This window comes from Miniopterus schreibersii (assembly GCF_964146895.1).
Source record: "Miniopterus schreibersii genome assembly, chromosome: X".
NCBI classification, from domain to species: domain Eukaryota; kingdom Metazoa; phylum Chordata; class Mammalia; order Chiroptera; family Miniopteridae; genus Miniopterus; species Miniopterus schreibersii.
The window spans coordinates 52595844-52612377 of NC_138104.1; the positions used below are offsets into that span (position 1 = coordinate 52595844).

Sequence of the window (16534 nt, forward strand, 5' to 3'; positions counted from 1 at the left end):
CAGACAAATAAACAAACAAACAAAAATAATTGCTGCGTGGGCTGTAATTTACTGAGTTCAGAATTCATGCCTCTACCTACTGCCTGTATTCCTACAACAGAATCCCAACCTGCTGATCCTCAGTTTCAGTACCTCTGGTGGTAGACAAATCCTTATCACCCTCTTTTACCTAAAGTAGCCTATCCTATCACTAAAAAAAAAAAAAAAAAATCTCTGAAAATTGTTGCTTCTTAATTAGGAACACCATTCTTTCACACTAGAGTTTACTTACATTGCCTTTAGAAGAAATCTGTGGAAATATGCCTTACCAAAATAATTCACTATCAGCTGGACATGCATTAGATTAGCACATATGATGAAGGTGGAGTACAGGACTTATTATTTAGGATGGTGAGCAGGAGGTGACTAGGGTTTGAGGATCTTTAGAGAGAGAAGGCTTGGATAGAAGATCAAAGGGAAGGAATGGATGAGTAGAGAGAGGTGGGGGTAAAGGAGGAGAAGCTGTTTAAGTTTATTCACACAGCAAACTCCCAACTTAGACCCATTTTTAGCTCCCATCCTTGGAATTTGGTTGCACCTGAGAGGATACTTTTGAAAATATTCCAGGAATATGAACTGAGTTCCAGAGATTCCAACAGCAGTTTCTCATGCATGCTTGGGTCTGAGCAGTTGAATACTTGGAATGACTAGTTCTCCTATTCCTGATAACATCCTGCGGGAGAATCACAGGCCAAAGTTTGGGGCTTTCTCACAGGCTTATTCATTTTCCCCATACACCTTCCACAAGATGCTGGAATTGCCTGCCAGAGCACCAAAGGCCTACATCTTCAGGCTTGGGAATTTGGGTAACTTGCACCAGGAATCATTACAAAGGCCCAGCTGAACACAAGGAAGTATAGTCAGTCCCTGTTGGAGCTAAGCAAGAAAGCATGAGCTCAGCCTGCTTCACAGACTTGTCAAGACTTGGAAATACAGAGATTTGCATGCATGTTTACACAATAAAAGACCCACTGGCTTGGGCATCAGGAGGACTTGGTTCTTGTACTGGAAACTTGACAAGTTCCTTCTCCTCTTCAGGCCTTGGTATCCTCATCTGTAAAGTGGGGGTGATAGAACCTACCTCACAGATTTATTGAGAAGATTTACTGAATCAATCCATATAAAATACTTAGAACAAAGCCTGACACAGAGTAAGTAACCAACAAATGGTAGATTTATGGTTGTCAGCTTTATCTGCCATGAAAATAATTTTTGAATAATATCATTCTTTTACACCCCACTTCCAATCCATCAGACTATCCTTTAGCCTCTACCTTCAAAATGTATTCAGAACCTGACCACTTCTCACTCCCTCCACTGTTGGCACTCTGGTCAAAGCCCCTATCATCTCTCACCTGGAACGCTGCAGTATCCTCTGACTCTTGCCTCCTTTAATCCATATCCCTCACAGAACCCAGAGAGAGACTTTTAAATGTATATGTAAGGCCACATCATTCCCCAGCTTAAATTCTTACAGTGGCTTCCCATGACATTCAGAATAAATTCAAAATCCTCAATAGTGTCTATAAAATCCTGCTGCCTCTGCATCCTAATCTCCTATTTTCTCTCCATTGCTTACTTTGTTACAGCCACACCAACTTCTTGATGTTTATTTACCATGTCAAATTTACCCTTACCTCAAAGATTTTACATTTGTTATTTCTCCTGTCTGGACCATTCTTCCTCCACATACCTGCACGGCTCTTTCCTATGTCTCTGTTCAAATGACACTCCTATCCTGACCAACCTTTCAGAAGAAACACTTTCCATTTACTCTATGTCCCCTTACCCTGATACTTTATCCACAGCACTTGTCATCTTTTTATATACCATATAATTTTCTTATTTATCTTGTTATCTCTCTCTCCCACTAGAGTATCATATCTATGATGGCAAGGATCTTTGCCCATTTTCTTCACTATCATAACTTCTGCACCTAGTACAGTGCCTGGTATGTAGTAGGTGCTAAATAAATATTTGTTGAATATATGAGGGAAACATTCCCTTTTTCTACCTACTCTGTGGGGTTGATGTGGAGCTAAAATATATTAGTCTCTTGAAAATGCTTTGAAAGACATATAGTCTAACTTTTAAGCCTTTGTTGAGGCTATTTTCTTTTCCTAAATGTACTTCATTTCATATCCATTTTGAAATTTCCAATCAAGAGACCTGAGTACTTTCAACTTCCCTTTTGAGGATGCCTATCTTTTTCATTCAATTGTGAAGTGAGCCCTTAGAAATCATGGACTATGATTTGTCCAGTTGTGTATATATGGCAATGCCCACCACCAGTCAGAGTATTGTGCCTAGTACAGCAAACACACAATAAATAATTCTTTTTTATTATAAGCTTATTTTTTGATATTCAGTAATTTTATTTGTCTGCATCAACAAAATGTTTTCTATACATTGAATAAATGAAGTGTGTGTGAGTGTGTATATGTATGTGTGTATGTGTGTGTGTGTGTGTGTGTGTGTGTGTGTGTGTGTATCAACCAGTAAGGAGGAAAAGACATCTACGATAATTTAAGTGCAAGGGAAGAAATATTCACCCCATGGAGGGTGAGTACAGGAATCTACAAGACCTAGAATAGAAGGACCCCCACCCTCCAGTTGTGCTATGGAAATAGAAATTAAATATCACCACTATCACTACACTTTATCTAGTGTAATTCCTGTTTTCCCCTTCTTTCTTAGTAATAAAATATTCACTTTTTTAGTTGAACATATGGCCTCCTGGAGAAAACAATGCATTTCCAGCCTCTCTTGCAGCAAAGAGTGGTCATGTGACTAAGTTTTGGTCAAAGGGATATAAATACAAGTAGCGCACACAGCTTTTGGGGAAATGTTCTTAGAGACAGAAAGCATTCCTTTTTTTATCTTTTTTTTCTTCTTCTAACTAGCTGGAATACAGACATGATGAATGGAGCTTCACAATTTTGGACTACATGGTGAAAGCCATTAGTTAATGAACATGGATCCACAATACAGAAGGAGAATGAGTTTCTAATGATTTCAAGGGACTGGCATGCAATCCCCAGATATGTACCCATTGGACTTTTTTCCATAAAATAATTAAACTTTATTTCCAAAACCCACTGTTAACTTAGATTTCCTATTGCATATATTACAACATAACCTTTACTGACACACTGGGGCATTGGCTATCTTAAAGAGGGAGGGAGCACTGTATTCTGCTTTCAGTTCAATTAAATTCAGTACACACTTATTGAGTAACTACACCTATATCTGCCACAAAATTTGACCACTCCTTCTTTCTTGAAACCCTTGTTTTCCCTTGTATCTTCCTCTTACCTATTCTTCATACACTTTCCAAAGTCCCTTTCTACCCACATAGTCTTAAATCACAGGGGCCTCCCCAGATTATGACCAACACCCTTTTATCTCCTCACTCAATGCACCCTCCCTATTATCGTCATCTATTCATATAGCTTCAACTCTCATCCAGTTTCTGTGAATACTTCTCACATCTCCATCTCTAATCTGCTTTCTCTTCCAAACTCTCATAGTTATTTTTCTTATAATGTAAAATTATTGTTGGGTCTTTCAAACTAAACTTCTCTTTCTGCTAGAATTGCCATCTTCCAGTAATTCACCAAAATGAAGAACACAAAGAAAAAGAGAAGTACCTACTTCCATTTCTCTAGATATTTTTGAAAACATGAACTTGTTCCTTTGGCCACATACATGTGAGTTTACAAGAAATGTGACACTGTAGAAATCAAGGAAATAGGTACCATTTAAGAGTTCCAAAAAAAATGTAACTATGACAAAGGAGAGTCTACAGGGTCACATACTGTGTGCTCTTGGCATTGCTCTAAACAGACAAGTTAAGAACAGATCCTTGTCAAGAGAATTAAGGTACATTTTGGCATATTAAGTACTTTAAAGGTAAAATTAATTTTCTGAAATGTGTAAAAAAAGTAATTATATAAATAAGGGAGCCAAAGACAAAGCTATCCTGCTCCACCCAGGGAAGTACACTTTGCGAAAACCAGTAGCAAGGAACCTGGCCTTCCAGAACTTATCTTCTATTGTTGTAAAAGAAATAAAAAAAAAATTGGAGTGTGATAAAAAACTCAACTTTTCTGAACTCCCTACCATGGGTCTTTTAATCAGGAAAAAAGTTCAAGGGCCTTGATATTGTTACCTGCAGGTTATGTAAAATGTTCCACCAGCCTGGATCACCACTTGCTCTCCAAGAATGCTCAGCTCTGGTTTCATCACTGTCTCTTTATTGGCAAGATAAAATTTATGGCTATTAGAATTTTTCAATTAGTCATCAGATGTATTTAAATATCATTCCACATTCCACATGAGTAAATTGATGTATATGTAAAGCCAACTGCTGCATTTTCTGTAATAGCAAACTATTAGAAATAGCCAAATGCTTATTGATAAGGAACTGATTAAATTAAGGCATATACATATGATGGCATGCACAGCAGTAAAACAGTAAAAATTAAAGCTCTTTATATAATGATATAGAGCAGTCTCCAAAATAAATCAAATAGAAAGCAAAATACAAAATAGTATGTATAGTATATAACCATTGGTGTAAAAGAAGAAAATATATATATTTATGTATGCATAAAACTGAAAGACACACACAGGTGTAGGCTGTTGTCCCTTGGAAGGAAAAATGGAGGGTAGAGAACAGTGGATGTAATGGGGCTTCCTACTATATACACCTGTGATATACTGAATCATTGTTTACAACTACTTTTCAGTACTACCCAATAGAGTGCAAAAAGTCTATTTATCCACCCCATTGATTTTGGGCTTAGTCATGTGATTCGATTTTAGCAAATGGAATTTGGGTTGAAATTATAAAGCACCCATTTCAGTCTGAAGTTTTAATAAACATTGCATGTTCTTATCCAGTCTCTTCCTTTTTCTGCCATCACTGTAACAAAACTGAACCTAGGTAGGCTACTGGTCCAACTGGCATGAGAGACAGCTGGAGCAGACATAGATGCCATAGGCTCAAGCAAAACCCAGCAGGACCAGCCTAGTTCAGCAGAACACCATGCAACACACTGTTGCATGAGCAAGTAATAAATATTTAACATGGTATGATAATTAAATATAATTTAATTAAGTATAATTAAAATGAAAAATTGCACAAATTTAAATTTTATCAGTTTTAACATATGTATACACACATGAAAATATTACTTCAATAAAAATAATTAATACATCCATCACCCTAAAACTTTCTTTGTGCCCCTTTGTAATCCATCTGTCTCTCCACCCCTGCCCCAAGCAACCAATGATCTAATTTCTTTCACTATAGATCAGTTTAAATTTTCTACAGTTTTAAAATAAATTGAATTACATAGTATATACTCTTTCATGCCTGGCTTTGTTCACATAGAGTAATGATTTTGAGAAACATTCCTGTCATAGCATATATCAATAGTTCATTCCTTTACATTTCCAAAGAGTATTACATTGTTTGGATATAATCACATTTTGTTTAGCTAATAATGGACATTTGGGTTGCTTCAAATTTCTCGTTATTATAAATAAGAGCTGCTATGAACATTCATGTAAGTCTTTGTGTGAATATATATTGCCATTTATCTTTTTTTTAATTTTTAAATTTAATTTTTGTTTAAAATATTAGAGATGTCCCTTTTTCTCCCCAATGACCTGTTCCACCAGTCCCATTCCCCTCCCCAGTCCCTCTCCACACCGTTTGCCGTGTCCTTGGGTTGTGCATATATGCATATAAATTATTTGGTTACTCTCTCCCCCTCCACCCACCCGCCCTCCTCCATCCCTCTGACTTTCGTCACTATATCATCTACACTTCCATGTCACTGAATCTATTCTGTTCATCAGTTTATCAAGTTCTTTAGATTCCACGTATAAGCGACATCATGTGATGTTTGTCTTTCTCTCCCTGGCTTATTTCACTTAGCATATTTTTCTCCAGCTCCATCCAAACTGTCCCAAAGGGTATGAGATTCTTCTTTAGAGCGGGGTAATATTCCATGGTGTAAATGTCCCACAGCTTTTTTATCCACACATCTACTGATGGGCACTTGGGCTGTTTCCAGATCTTAGCTATTGTAAACTGTGCTGCTATGAACATCGGGGTACATATATTCTATCTGATTAGTGCTTCAGAATTCTTAGGAGACATTTCTAGGAGTGGAATCATTGGGTCAAAAAGCAGCTCGATTTTTAATTTTTTGAGGAACCTCCATACAGTATTCCATAGTGGCTGCACCAGTCTGCATTCCCAACAGCAGTGAACTAGGGTTCCCCTTTCTCCACATCCTCGCTCGCAATGCCATTTGTTGATTTCTTGAAGGTAGCCATTCTGACAGGTGTGAAATGATACCTCATTGTGGATTTAATTTGCATCTCTCTGATGATTAGCGATGTTGAGCATTTTCTCATATGTCTCTTGGCCATCTGTATGTCCTCTTTGGAGAAGTGTCTATTCAAGTCCTTTGACCATTTCTTAATTGGGTTGTTTGTCTTCCTCTTGCTGCGTAGCATGAGCTGTTTGTACACTTTGGAAATTAGTCCCTTATCAGATATATCCTTAGCAAATATGTTTTTCCCAGACCGTGGGGATCCTTTGTATTTTGAGGCTGTTTTCTTTTGCTGTGCAGAAGCTTTTTACTTTGATGTAGTCCCATATGTTTATTTTTTCCTTTGTTTCTCTTGCCCTAGGAGTTGTATCAGTGAAAAGTCCACCACATGGGATGTCTGTGACCTTACTGCCTATGTTTTCTTCCAGGATTTTTATGTTTTGGTGACTTACATTTAAGTCTTTTATCCATTTTGAGTTTATTTTTGTGTATAGTGAAAGTTGGTGGTCTAGTTTTATTCTTTTGCATGTATCTGTCCAATTTTCCGAGCACCACTTATTGAAGAGACTGTCTTTACTCCACTGGATACTCTTGCCTCTATGTCAAATATTAAATTACCACAATGGCGTGAGTCTATTTCTGGGGTCTCTGTTCTGTTCCATTGATCTATATGCCTGTTGTTGTACCAATACCAGGCCGTTCTGATTACAATGGCTTTGTAATAGAGTTTGAAGTCTGGTAATGTGATCCCTCCCACTCTGTTCTTTTTTCTTAAGATGGCTGCAGCTATTCAGGGTCTTTTTTGGTTCCATATAAATTTTCGAAATGTTTGTTCTAGGTCTGTGAAATATGCTGTTGGTATTTTCATAGGAATTACATTGAGTTTATAAATTGCTTTGGTTAGTATGGACATTTAAATGATATTAGTTCTTCCAATCCATGAGCATGGTATATTCTTCCACTTGTTTAAATCTTCCTCTATTTCTTTTTTCAGCATCATGTAGTTTTCCCAGTACAGGTGTTTTACATCCTTGCTTAAGTTTATTCCTAGGTATCTTATGTTTTCAGTTACAAAGGTAAATGGTATTGCTTTTTTAGTTTCTCTCTCTGAGAGCTCATTGTTGGTGTATAAGAATGCCATTGATTTCCGGACATTGATTTTGTATCCAACTACTTTGCCAAATTCGTTTATCAAATCTAGTACTACTTTGATGGAGTCTTTAGGGTTTTCTGTGTACAATATCATGTCATCTGCAAATAATGACAGTTTTACTTCCTCCTTTCCACTTTGGATACCTTTTATGTTTTCTTCCTGTCTGATGGCTATGGTGAGGACTTCCAGTACTATGTTGAATAAGAGTGGTGAAAGTGGACATCCCTGTCTTGTTCCGGTTTTTAATGGAAATGGTTTTAGTTTTTGCCCATGGAGTATGATGTTGGCTGTAGGTCTGTCATATGTGGCCTTTATTATGTTGAGGTATGATCCCTCTATTCCCACTTTGCTGAGAGTTTTTATCAGAAATGGGTGCTGGATTTTGTCGAATGCTTTTTCTGCATCTATTGATATGATGATATGATTTTTGTCCTTCATTTGTTTATGTGATGTACCACATTTATTGACTTGTGGATGTTGTACCATCCTTGCATCCCCGGAATAAATCCCAGTTGGTCATGATAAATAATCTTTTTAATGTATTGCTGGATCTGGTTTGCTAGTATTTTAGTGAGGATTTTAGCATCTATGTTCATCAGGGATATTGGCCTGTAATTTTTCTTTGTAGTACCTTTACCTGGTTTTGGGATTAGGTTGATGCTGGCCTCATAAAAAGAGTTTGATAGTTTTCCCTCCTCTTGAATTTTCTGGAATAGTTTGAATAGAATAGGTGTTAATTCTTCTTTGAATGTTTGGTAAAACTCTCCTGTAAATCCATCTGGTCCATTACTTTTTTTGCTGGTGGTTTTTTTATTACTGCTTCAATTTCATTTGTTGTTATCGGCCTATTCAGGTTTTCTGCCTCTTCTTGATTCAGCTTTGGACGGTTGTATGCTTCTAGGAATTTATCCATTTCCCCCATGTTGTCCAATTTGTTGGCATATAGTTGCTCATAATATTTTCTTACAATCCTTTGTATTTCTGTTGGGTCAGTTGTTATATCGCCTCTTTGATTTCTGATTTTATTTCTTTTGGTCCTCACTCTTTGTTTCCTAGTGAGTGTGGCTAAAGGTGCATCAATCTTATTTACCCTTTCAAAGAACCAGCTCTTGCTTTCATTGATTTTTTAATTGATATTTTAGTCTCTATGTCATTAATTTCTGCTCTGATTATTATTATTTCCTACCATCTACTTCCTCTGGCCTTTTTTTGCTGTTATAGTTCTATTTCTTTCAGTTGTTGTGTTAGGTGGTTCATTAGACCTTTTTCTTGTTTCTTGAGATAGGCCTATAATGCTATGAATTTTCCTCTCAGGACTGCTTTTGCCATGTCCCATAGGTTTTGGGTTGTTGTCTGTTCATTTTTGTTACTTTCCATGAAGTGTTTGATTTCTTCCCTGATCTCCTTGGTAACACATTTATTGTTTAATAACATGCTATTTAGCCTCCATGTGTTTGAATATTTTTGAGTCTTTTTATAGTGGTTGATTTCTAGTTTCATGGCATTGTGATCCGAGAAGATGCTTGATATGATTTCAGTCTTCTTATATTTGTAGAGACTTGCCTTGTGCCCTAACATGTGGTCTATTTTTGAGAATGTTCCATGTGCACTTGAGAAGAATGTGTATTCTGCTGCTTTGGGGTGAAATGTTCTGTAAATGTCAACTTAATCCATTAGGTCTAGTGATTCATTTAATATCTGCGTTTCCCTGATGATTTTTTGTCTTGATGATCTGTCCAATGCTGACAGTGGGGTGTTAAAGCCCCCCACTATGATTGTGTTGCTGTCAATCTCCCCTTCAAAGTCCCCCAGGAAATTTTTAATATATTTTGGTGCTCCTGTATTGGGTGAATAAATGCTTATAAGAGTTATTTCCTCCTGTTGGATTGAGCCCTTGAGTAATATGTAGTGACTATCTTTGTCTCTTGTTATCATCTTTATTTTGAAGTCTGTTTTGTCAGAAATAAGAATTGCTACTCCAGTTTTCTTTTCCTTTCCATTTGCATGGAATATTTTACTCCATCCCTTCACTTTTAGCCTGGGTGATTTTTTTGCTCTCAGATAAGTCTGTTGTTTTCTTACCCATTCAGCTACCCTTTGTCTTTTGATTTTACCATTTATTCCGTTTACATTTAAGGTTACTATTGATATCAACTTATTTAATGCCATTTTTCCCCTTTATGCTGATGTACCTTTCTCTCACTATTCCTTCTTTTTCTTAAAGTAGTCCTTTCAGCATTTCTTGCAATGCTGGTTTGGTTGTACTGAACTCCTTTAGTGTTTTTTTTGTCTGGGAAGCTTTTTATTTCACCTTCAATTTTAAATTATAGCCTGGCTGGATAAAGCAATCTTGGTTGCATGTTCTTGCTTTTCATTACTTGGAGAACTTCTTGCCACTCCTTTCTGGCATGAAGAGTCTCTGTTGAGAAATCAGCTGTCAGCCTTATGGGGGTTCCCTTGTAGGTCACTACTTGTGTCTCTCTTGCGGCCCTTAATAGTTTCTCTTTGTCCTTGACATTTGCCATTTTAATTATGATGTGTCTTGGAGTGGGTCTCTTTGGGTCCCTCTTGTTTGGAACCCTCTGTGCTTCCTGAACTTGTGTGGCTTTCTCCTTCACCAGCTTGGGAAGTTTTCTATCATTATTTCCTCCACCATGTTCTCTGTCCCTTGCTTTCTTTCCTCCCCTCTGGCACTCCTATAATGTGAATGTTGTTTCCCTTCATGTTGTCCCAAATCTCCCTTAGATTGTCCTCATGCTTTTTGTTTTTTCTTTTTGCTGCTCTGATTGAGTGATTTTTTTTCTACCTTGTCTTCTAAGTCACTTATTCTATCCTCTGCTTCATTGAGCCTGCTTTTAATTCCTTCCAGTGCATTCTTGATATCAGATACAGCATTCTTTATCTCTGTCTGAGTTTTGTTTATGGTATTTATCTCTTTTTTCATGTTTTCACTAAGGTCCTCGATCTTATCATCTAGTGTCTTCTTAAGTTCCTTGAACATCTTCATCATCCATACTCTGAACTCCGTTTCTGATAATTTGCTTAACTCCATCTCATCAAAGTCTTTTTCTGGCGATGTTTTCTTTACTTTGGGGGTTGTTTCTTTGTCTCCCTATTTTGGTAGGTCTTAGTGTTTATATTTATATATTAGATATATTTGCTGTCCCCCAGTCTTCTGGGATGGCATTTTGTCTTGTGGATCCAGTGGAGTCCAGAAGTATGTTTTCCTTACTCTTCTGAGCTCTTTGCACTAGGCGTCTCCCTCTTGTGGGTGTCCCTTTTGTGGTTTCTGTATGTTCTTCTGTTGTGGTTGTGTCTAGGTTGCCGTTGATCAGTCCTTGGGAGGATCGCCCTCTCAGGTTGGCTAACTGTGTTTCAGCCCCAACCTTGTTGTGTAAGCTGTTGTACGGGTGCTGGCAAGGCAGGACAATAGACAACTAAACTTCTAAGAAACAAGAGGTATCTTACAAAATATCTTGACAATCACAATGAAAACAACCTACGTGGAAATAGAACTGGGAGAATGAAGGGAGAACACACACACACAAAATTGCTTAAAAAAATAGAAAGAGAGAAAGAAAAGTAAAGCTTAGAGAGAGAGAAATGTATATTGTTAATACTGGTGAAAATTTAGAAAATAGTAATTAACTAAAATGTAAAAAATAGAGAAGCTACTGGGAGATAACAGAAGCAGAGAAAAGATTCTGAAAGAAGGGCCAGCCAAAAATTAAGGGAGGGAATAGGAATAGGATAATAGTTTAAAATGAGAAAACAAAAATACAATAAAGAGAATAAGAGAAACTAACAATCAAACAAAAAGACAGGAAGACAGAAAGGGAGGATAACGAAAGAATGAAAGAAAAGTAGAAAAAGAAAAAAGAAAAAGAAAAAAAAAAGTGATGCCAATGGATTGAGAGAAGAGAGAGAGATAAAGCCCAGGCAAGGAGTGAGTCCGGTAAGAAATTTTGGAAAACTATAGAGGAAAGCAGTAAACTTGGTTATAATGATAAAGTCCCTTTCGTTAAGCAGGGGTATCAAGAAAGTCTTGATAGTAGAAGCAAGGATAAAACAAAGCAAAGCAAATAACCAAAACCAAACTAAAAACAAGCTAAGCAAGACAAATTTCTTTTATAAAAAAGAGGCGAAATAATTTAGTTAAAAACATATTTAAAAATTTTTTTTGAAATAATTATTATAAAATTTTAAAAAGAAGAAAAAACAAATTTTCTCCCCTTTCTCTTCTTCCTAAAGAAAAAGAAAAAGAAAAAATAAACAAACTCACAAACAAAAAACAAACAAAATAAACCAAAACCCAAAACAAAACAAAACAAAATAAAAAAAATAAAAAAACAGAAGAAAAAAAAGCAGTCAATCAGGTGAGTTTCTTTTGGGCAACTTATGTTGTCTGAGGGTCACTGTTTTGTATGCTGATTACAGTTCTCCTGGGAGGTACTTGTGTATCACCCAATATGAGGAGCCATCTAGGTTTGGCTCTGATGTCCTTAGGTAGATGGTTTGTCTGAGGCTCTCTGTGGTGCACCTCCTCTTGTCAACTATTTTGCAACCTTATAGTTGTCTGGTCTTACTCCAGAGTCTTCTGTAGAGTCTTTAGGGTGCAGGGTGGCTACTGTAGCCCAGGGTATCACTCCCCTTAGAGGTTTCACTGTCAGGCGCTCAATCTGCTGGAGTTAGTCTCTGCTCCACAGCCAGTTCCTCAGTCCTTACCTTGTCCTCTGATTCTAGTTCCCCACACTCTGGCCTGCTGCAGCTTCAGATTGACTTCATTTTGTTCCCTTTTCTGTATGGGCCATTTCGGCAGCCTGGGCTCAGTGGGTTTGATTTAAAAAAATTATTGTGAGCCTTCTGTCTGCCCTGCCACCAGCAGGGGTTTTCAGCATTTCCTCCAGTTCCCAAACAACAGTCCCTGAGAGTCTTATTCTTGTAAAATCCTCCTGTGAGCTGCTCTCCCTTCCCCTTCAGGACTGTGCCCTGTAGGGGTGTCTGGGGCTTCAGTGAGGGGAACCTGCCCCTTTCCTGTTGGGGGCGGTGTTCTTGGCGGCCAGAGAGGCAGCCGGGCTCCTCCCCTCCCTGCTCAGCTCTGGTTGGCTGGTCACACGAGGCCCACCCCTCAGACCATCTACCCTGCAGATCCCAGTCCCAGCCTCCGCTGGTCTGTCCCGGCAGTGCACGCCGGGAAGGTGGGAGCCTATTCAGGGATCAGACTCAAAAACGCACAAAGCTACATGCAGGCATAGAGTCCGCCCTGCAAGGTCCTGCTGCCCACGCGCCAAGGCCCCCAGCGGGAGGGGACCCAAAGTCAGCTCCCCGCAGCTCTTTGCACTGCTGGTCTCAGCAAAGCTGGGAAGGCTTCACAGGCCACCACAGTGCCTCTCAGGCCTGGTCACAGATCCCAGCCTCTCAGCCCCAGGAGCTCAGAGAGGGGAAGGCTCCTCCCCTCCCCCACGCCATGCAGATTCAGTGCTTTCTGGGGCTCAACATAGTGGCCCACAGGGAGGCAGAGGGTCTCCGTGTTCTGCAGGGACCCGCGACAGACGACCAGCAGAGTTTGTGTTTGAATTTTGAAGCCTTTATTAGCTCACCAGAGGCTACAGTTGCGGTGTCTCACCCATGTAAGAGCCGAACTGCAGCCCTGACCCTCAGTTCTTCTCTCACTTTATGCTCAGTAACCACAAAGGCACTGCAGTAAAGGGGTTTCCAATAATTTGTCAGGCTGTCAGCTTTTGGTACAGGAAACAAGGGGGGACCTTTAGCAACACAAAAGGAACAATTTAAACACAATGTCTTAAAATGAGTAATGGGGTTATGCTTCGCCGGAGCATGACTGGTTTGTTTTTTCTATGGGCACTCAGGAGGGGCAATGATTATTGGGCTAGGTTGTAGGGCCTTGTCCTGTACGGTAGGGATCTTGTTCTACATTTACTGTTAGTTCCTTCGGTATATTCTTCTGGCCATGGTGGCCAGAATATTCCCCACTGGTCTTTCTGGGGGATCAAATCCTTGATTCCTCTTCTTCTGAACCTACAGTGTGCTGGTACTGGGTATGGAGAACTATGAGTTTTACTGCCTGAATCCTTTCCTGCACAAAATTGAGTAGGCATCTAGTGAAACATGGCCTAAAAATCAAGAATAATATAAGGAGTACTAATGGACCAGTGACTGCTGAAAGGAGAGTAGTTAACCATGGGGACCAGTTGAACAAATTTTCAAACTAGTTTTCTCTATCCCTATGCCTTTCCTCCTGATCTAGGAGTCGTTTCCTTAGCTGGCTTAAACTCTTCTTTATGACACCAGAGTGATTGGTGTAGAAACAGCAGGTCTCACCTAGTGCTAGACAGAGGCTCCCTCTCTAGAGTAATAATACACCTGAGGTAAAATATGGGTTAGGATGCATATGCCAGGATGGTATATAGACTGTAGGGCAGGAGGGAAAATGCAGGGGGTCAAACCATTATTATCCAAGTACCTTCCTGGGCAACTAGGTAAACAAGGGTCCCGTCATCATCAGTATAGTTAACAAGGAAAGTAATGGCCTGGGCACAGGACTGGGTAAAGGGCAGAGAATGAAGGGAGAAATTCTCTGGATATATATAAGTCTCTGCTCCTTGGAGGTCCTCTAAGGTAAGTTGAGGCTTATGTCCCCAGGTACACAACCCTGGGGGTAGAGTGCTCGTTACAGAGTAGTTACGAATTTGTGAGCTCTCCTGTCCTATGTGAATATTAGCCCTAATGCTAATATAGTGGGGAGGTTCAGGGTTTAGGCATAACCAACAATCTTGTGTTATATTTGGGGAAGTCTTATTCAAAAACATAAACATAGCCTTTAGAGTTCTCATGAGTCACGGTGTGGCAGCTCCAGGGGGGGTGGTGAGATGTCCTCAGGAGTTCTCGGTGACGCATCCCCTCCAGCGCCGGGGGTCGCTATGCACTTCCTTAGTCCTGGTGTGGAGGCATTTCCCAGACCAGGTCTCCAGGGGAACAGGCGGATACGGGGCCTGTGTCTGAAGGGTGGCCCTCTTGGTATATGTCCTGAATGATGCACCTCACGGCGGCAGAGCTAGTCTGGGGTGCCTGTAAGGATCTCAGGAGATGGTTAGAGGACTTTGCCATTTCCTCTTCCCTCAACCGGGGAAGGAGTAGCGGCGGCCGGCCGAACATAATCTCAAAAGGAGTTAGCCCCTTAACATATGGAGTACACTCAGCCCTGAGGAGGGCGAAGGAGAGGAGACTTACCCAGTTTTCGTGGGTCTCTAATTTTAGTTTAGCCAGTGTTTTCTTTAGAGTCCGATTCATCCTTTCTATCTGCCCTGAGTTTTGTGGTCTGTAAACACAATGTAATTTTTACTTAATCCCAAGAGCCTTTGTTAATAATTGGGTAATCTTGGCGATGAATGCCAGGCCATTGTAGGACCCCATGTACAATGGTAGGCCAAACTGGGGGAGAATTTCTGAGAGGAGTTTCCTAGTTACTATTTGTGCCGTTTCAGTTTTGGTTGGATATGCTTCTGGCCAGCCCGAGAAGGTGTCTATAAATACTAGGAGGTAACAGTAGGCCCCTACCACTCCGGGGATCTCCATGAAATCTACTTCCTAGTGTTCTCCTGGTTCGGTGCCCCAAAACCGGATCCCAGGAGGGGCCAACACTGGGGGCCCTGGATTTACTCATGCACAAGTCTGGCAGCATCTTGTGCAGTCTCATAATGTAGTATTCTCTCCCTAAGAGCTCTACTATCTTCATTCCTCCTCGCATCAAGCTGGGTGGCTACTTTCTGCTCCTCCGGGGAATATGTGGGGACTGACTCTAAAGTTCGTGCCGGCACAGTCACCAAAATTTCTAGAGGCCCCACTGGTATTTTTGCCACCTCCCGGGCCATCTGGTTCACAAAGCCATTACCCCTCCCAGTGGGGGAGTCGTCTTTCTGGTGTCCTCTGCAGTGCATTACAGCTACTTCTGTGGGGCCCCAAATGGCTGACAAGAGGCTTAGGATTTCTGGGCCACTCTTTATATTCTTCCCCGCTGAGGTTAAAAGTCCTGTTTCCTTATAGAGAGCTCCATGTATGTGAACAGTGGCAAAAGCATACCTGCTGTCTGTGTAAATGTTAGCCCTCTTATTTCTTCCCCACCTCAGGGCTTGGGTGAGGGCTATAAGTTCAGCCTTCTGTGCTGGCGTCCCCCGGCCGAGTGCCTGATCCCAGAGTACCTTCTTCTGGGTGACCACTGCTGCCCCTGTATACCGGACACCTTGTTCAATGAAACTGCTGCCATCCATGAACAGAGTTTCATCCAGGCTGGCAAGGGGCTGGTCAGTCAGATCTGCCCGCAGCGAAGTCAGGGCTGTCAAGGTTTCCTCACAATCATGCAACGGCTCCGTTCCCCTGGTCCTTCCTCGGGAAGGAGAGTGGCAGGGTCTAGGGCTACCGTCCTCAGGAAAGTCACCCTAGGAGGGTCTAGTAGTTGAACTTGGTACTGGGTAATGTGCGCATTGGACATCCAGCACTCCGGGGGACTGTGTAGCAGGCTCTCAATGTTATGGGGAGCTACTACTTGGAGGTTTTGTCTGAAAGTCAACTTGGAAGCCTCTTTGACTAAGATAGCGGTGGCGGCAATGGCCTTCAGGCAGCTGGGCCACCCTGCCACTACTGGGTCTAGCCTTTTGGACAAATAGGCTATTGGCCTCCTCCAGGGTCCCAAAGTTTGAGTTAAGACCCCTTTTGCTACTCCTTTGGTTTCTGCCACATGTAGTTGGAATGGTTTACCTAGATGGCGCAGAGCCAGGGCAGGGACACTTGTCGGAGCATGCTTGGCCATCTGGAAAGCTCTTCCTCAACCTCTGTCTAAATTAAGTTGGACCCTGGGCCTCCTGGCCGCAGCTTGGAGGCCCCTCAAGAGAGTCTGGTGAAACCTGTTGAGAGCCTCCCTTCTCTGATCCGAATTTGGATCCCAAGTGGGCCGGCCATGAAACACAGCCTCTAG

General features: G+C 40.7%; 1 pseudogene across 1 annotated transcript in view; it reads right to left on the reverse strand.

Moving 5' to 3' along the window:
• LOC308550957 (vascular endothelial growth factor receptor kdr-like) overlaps positions 1-14853 on the reverse strand; it is a 104937-nt pseudogene extending 90084 nt beyond the window's left edge. Inside the window, exon 1 of the transcript in view lies at positions 14794-14853. The product of the transcript in view is annotated as a vascular endothelial growth factor receptor kdr-like (transcript). The remainder of the gene's footprint in view (positions 1-14793) is intronic.
• Positions 14854-16534: the final 1681 nt, after the last annotated feature.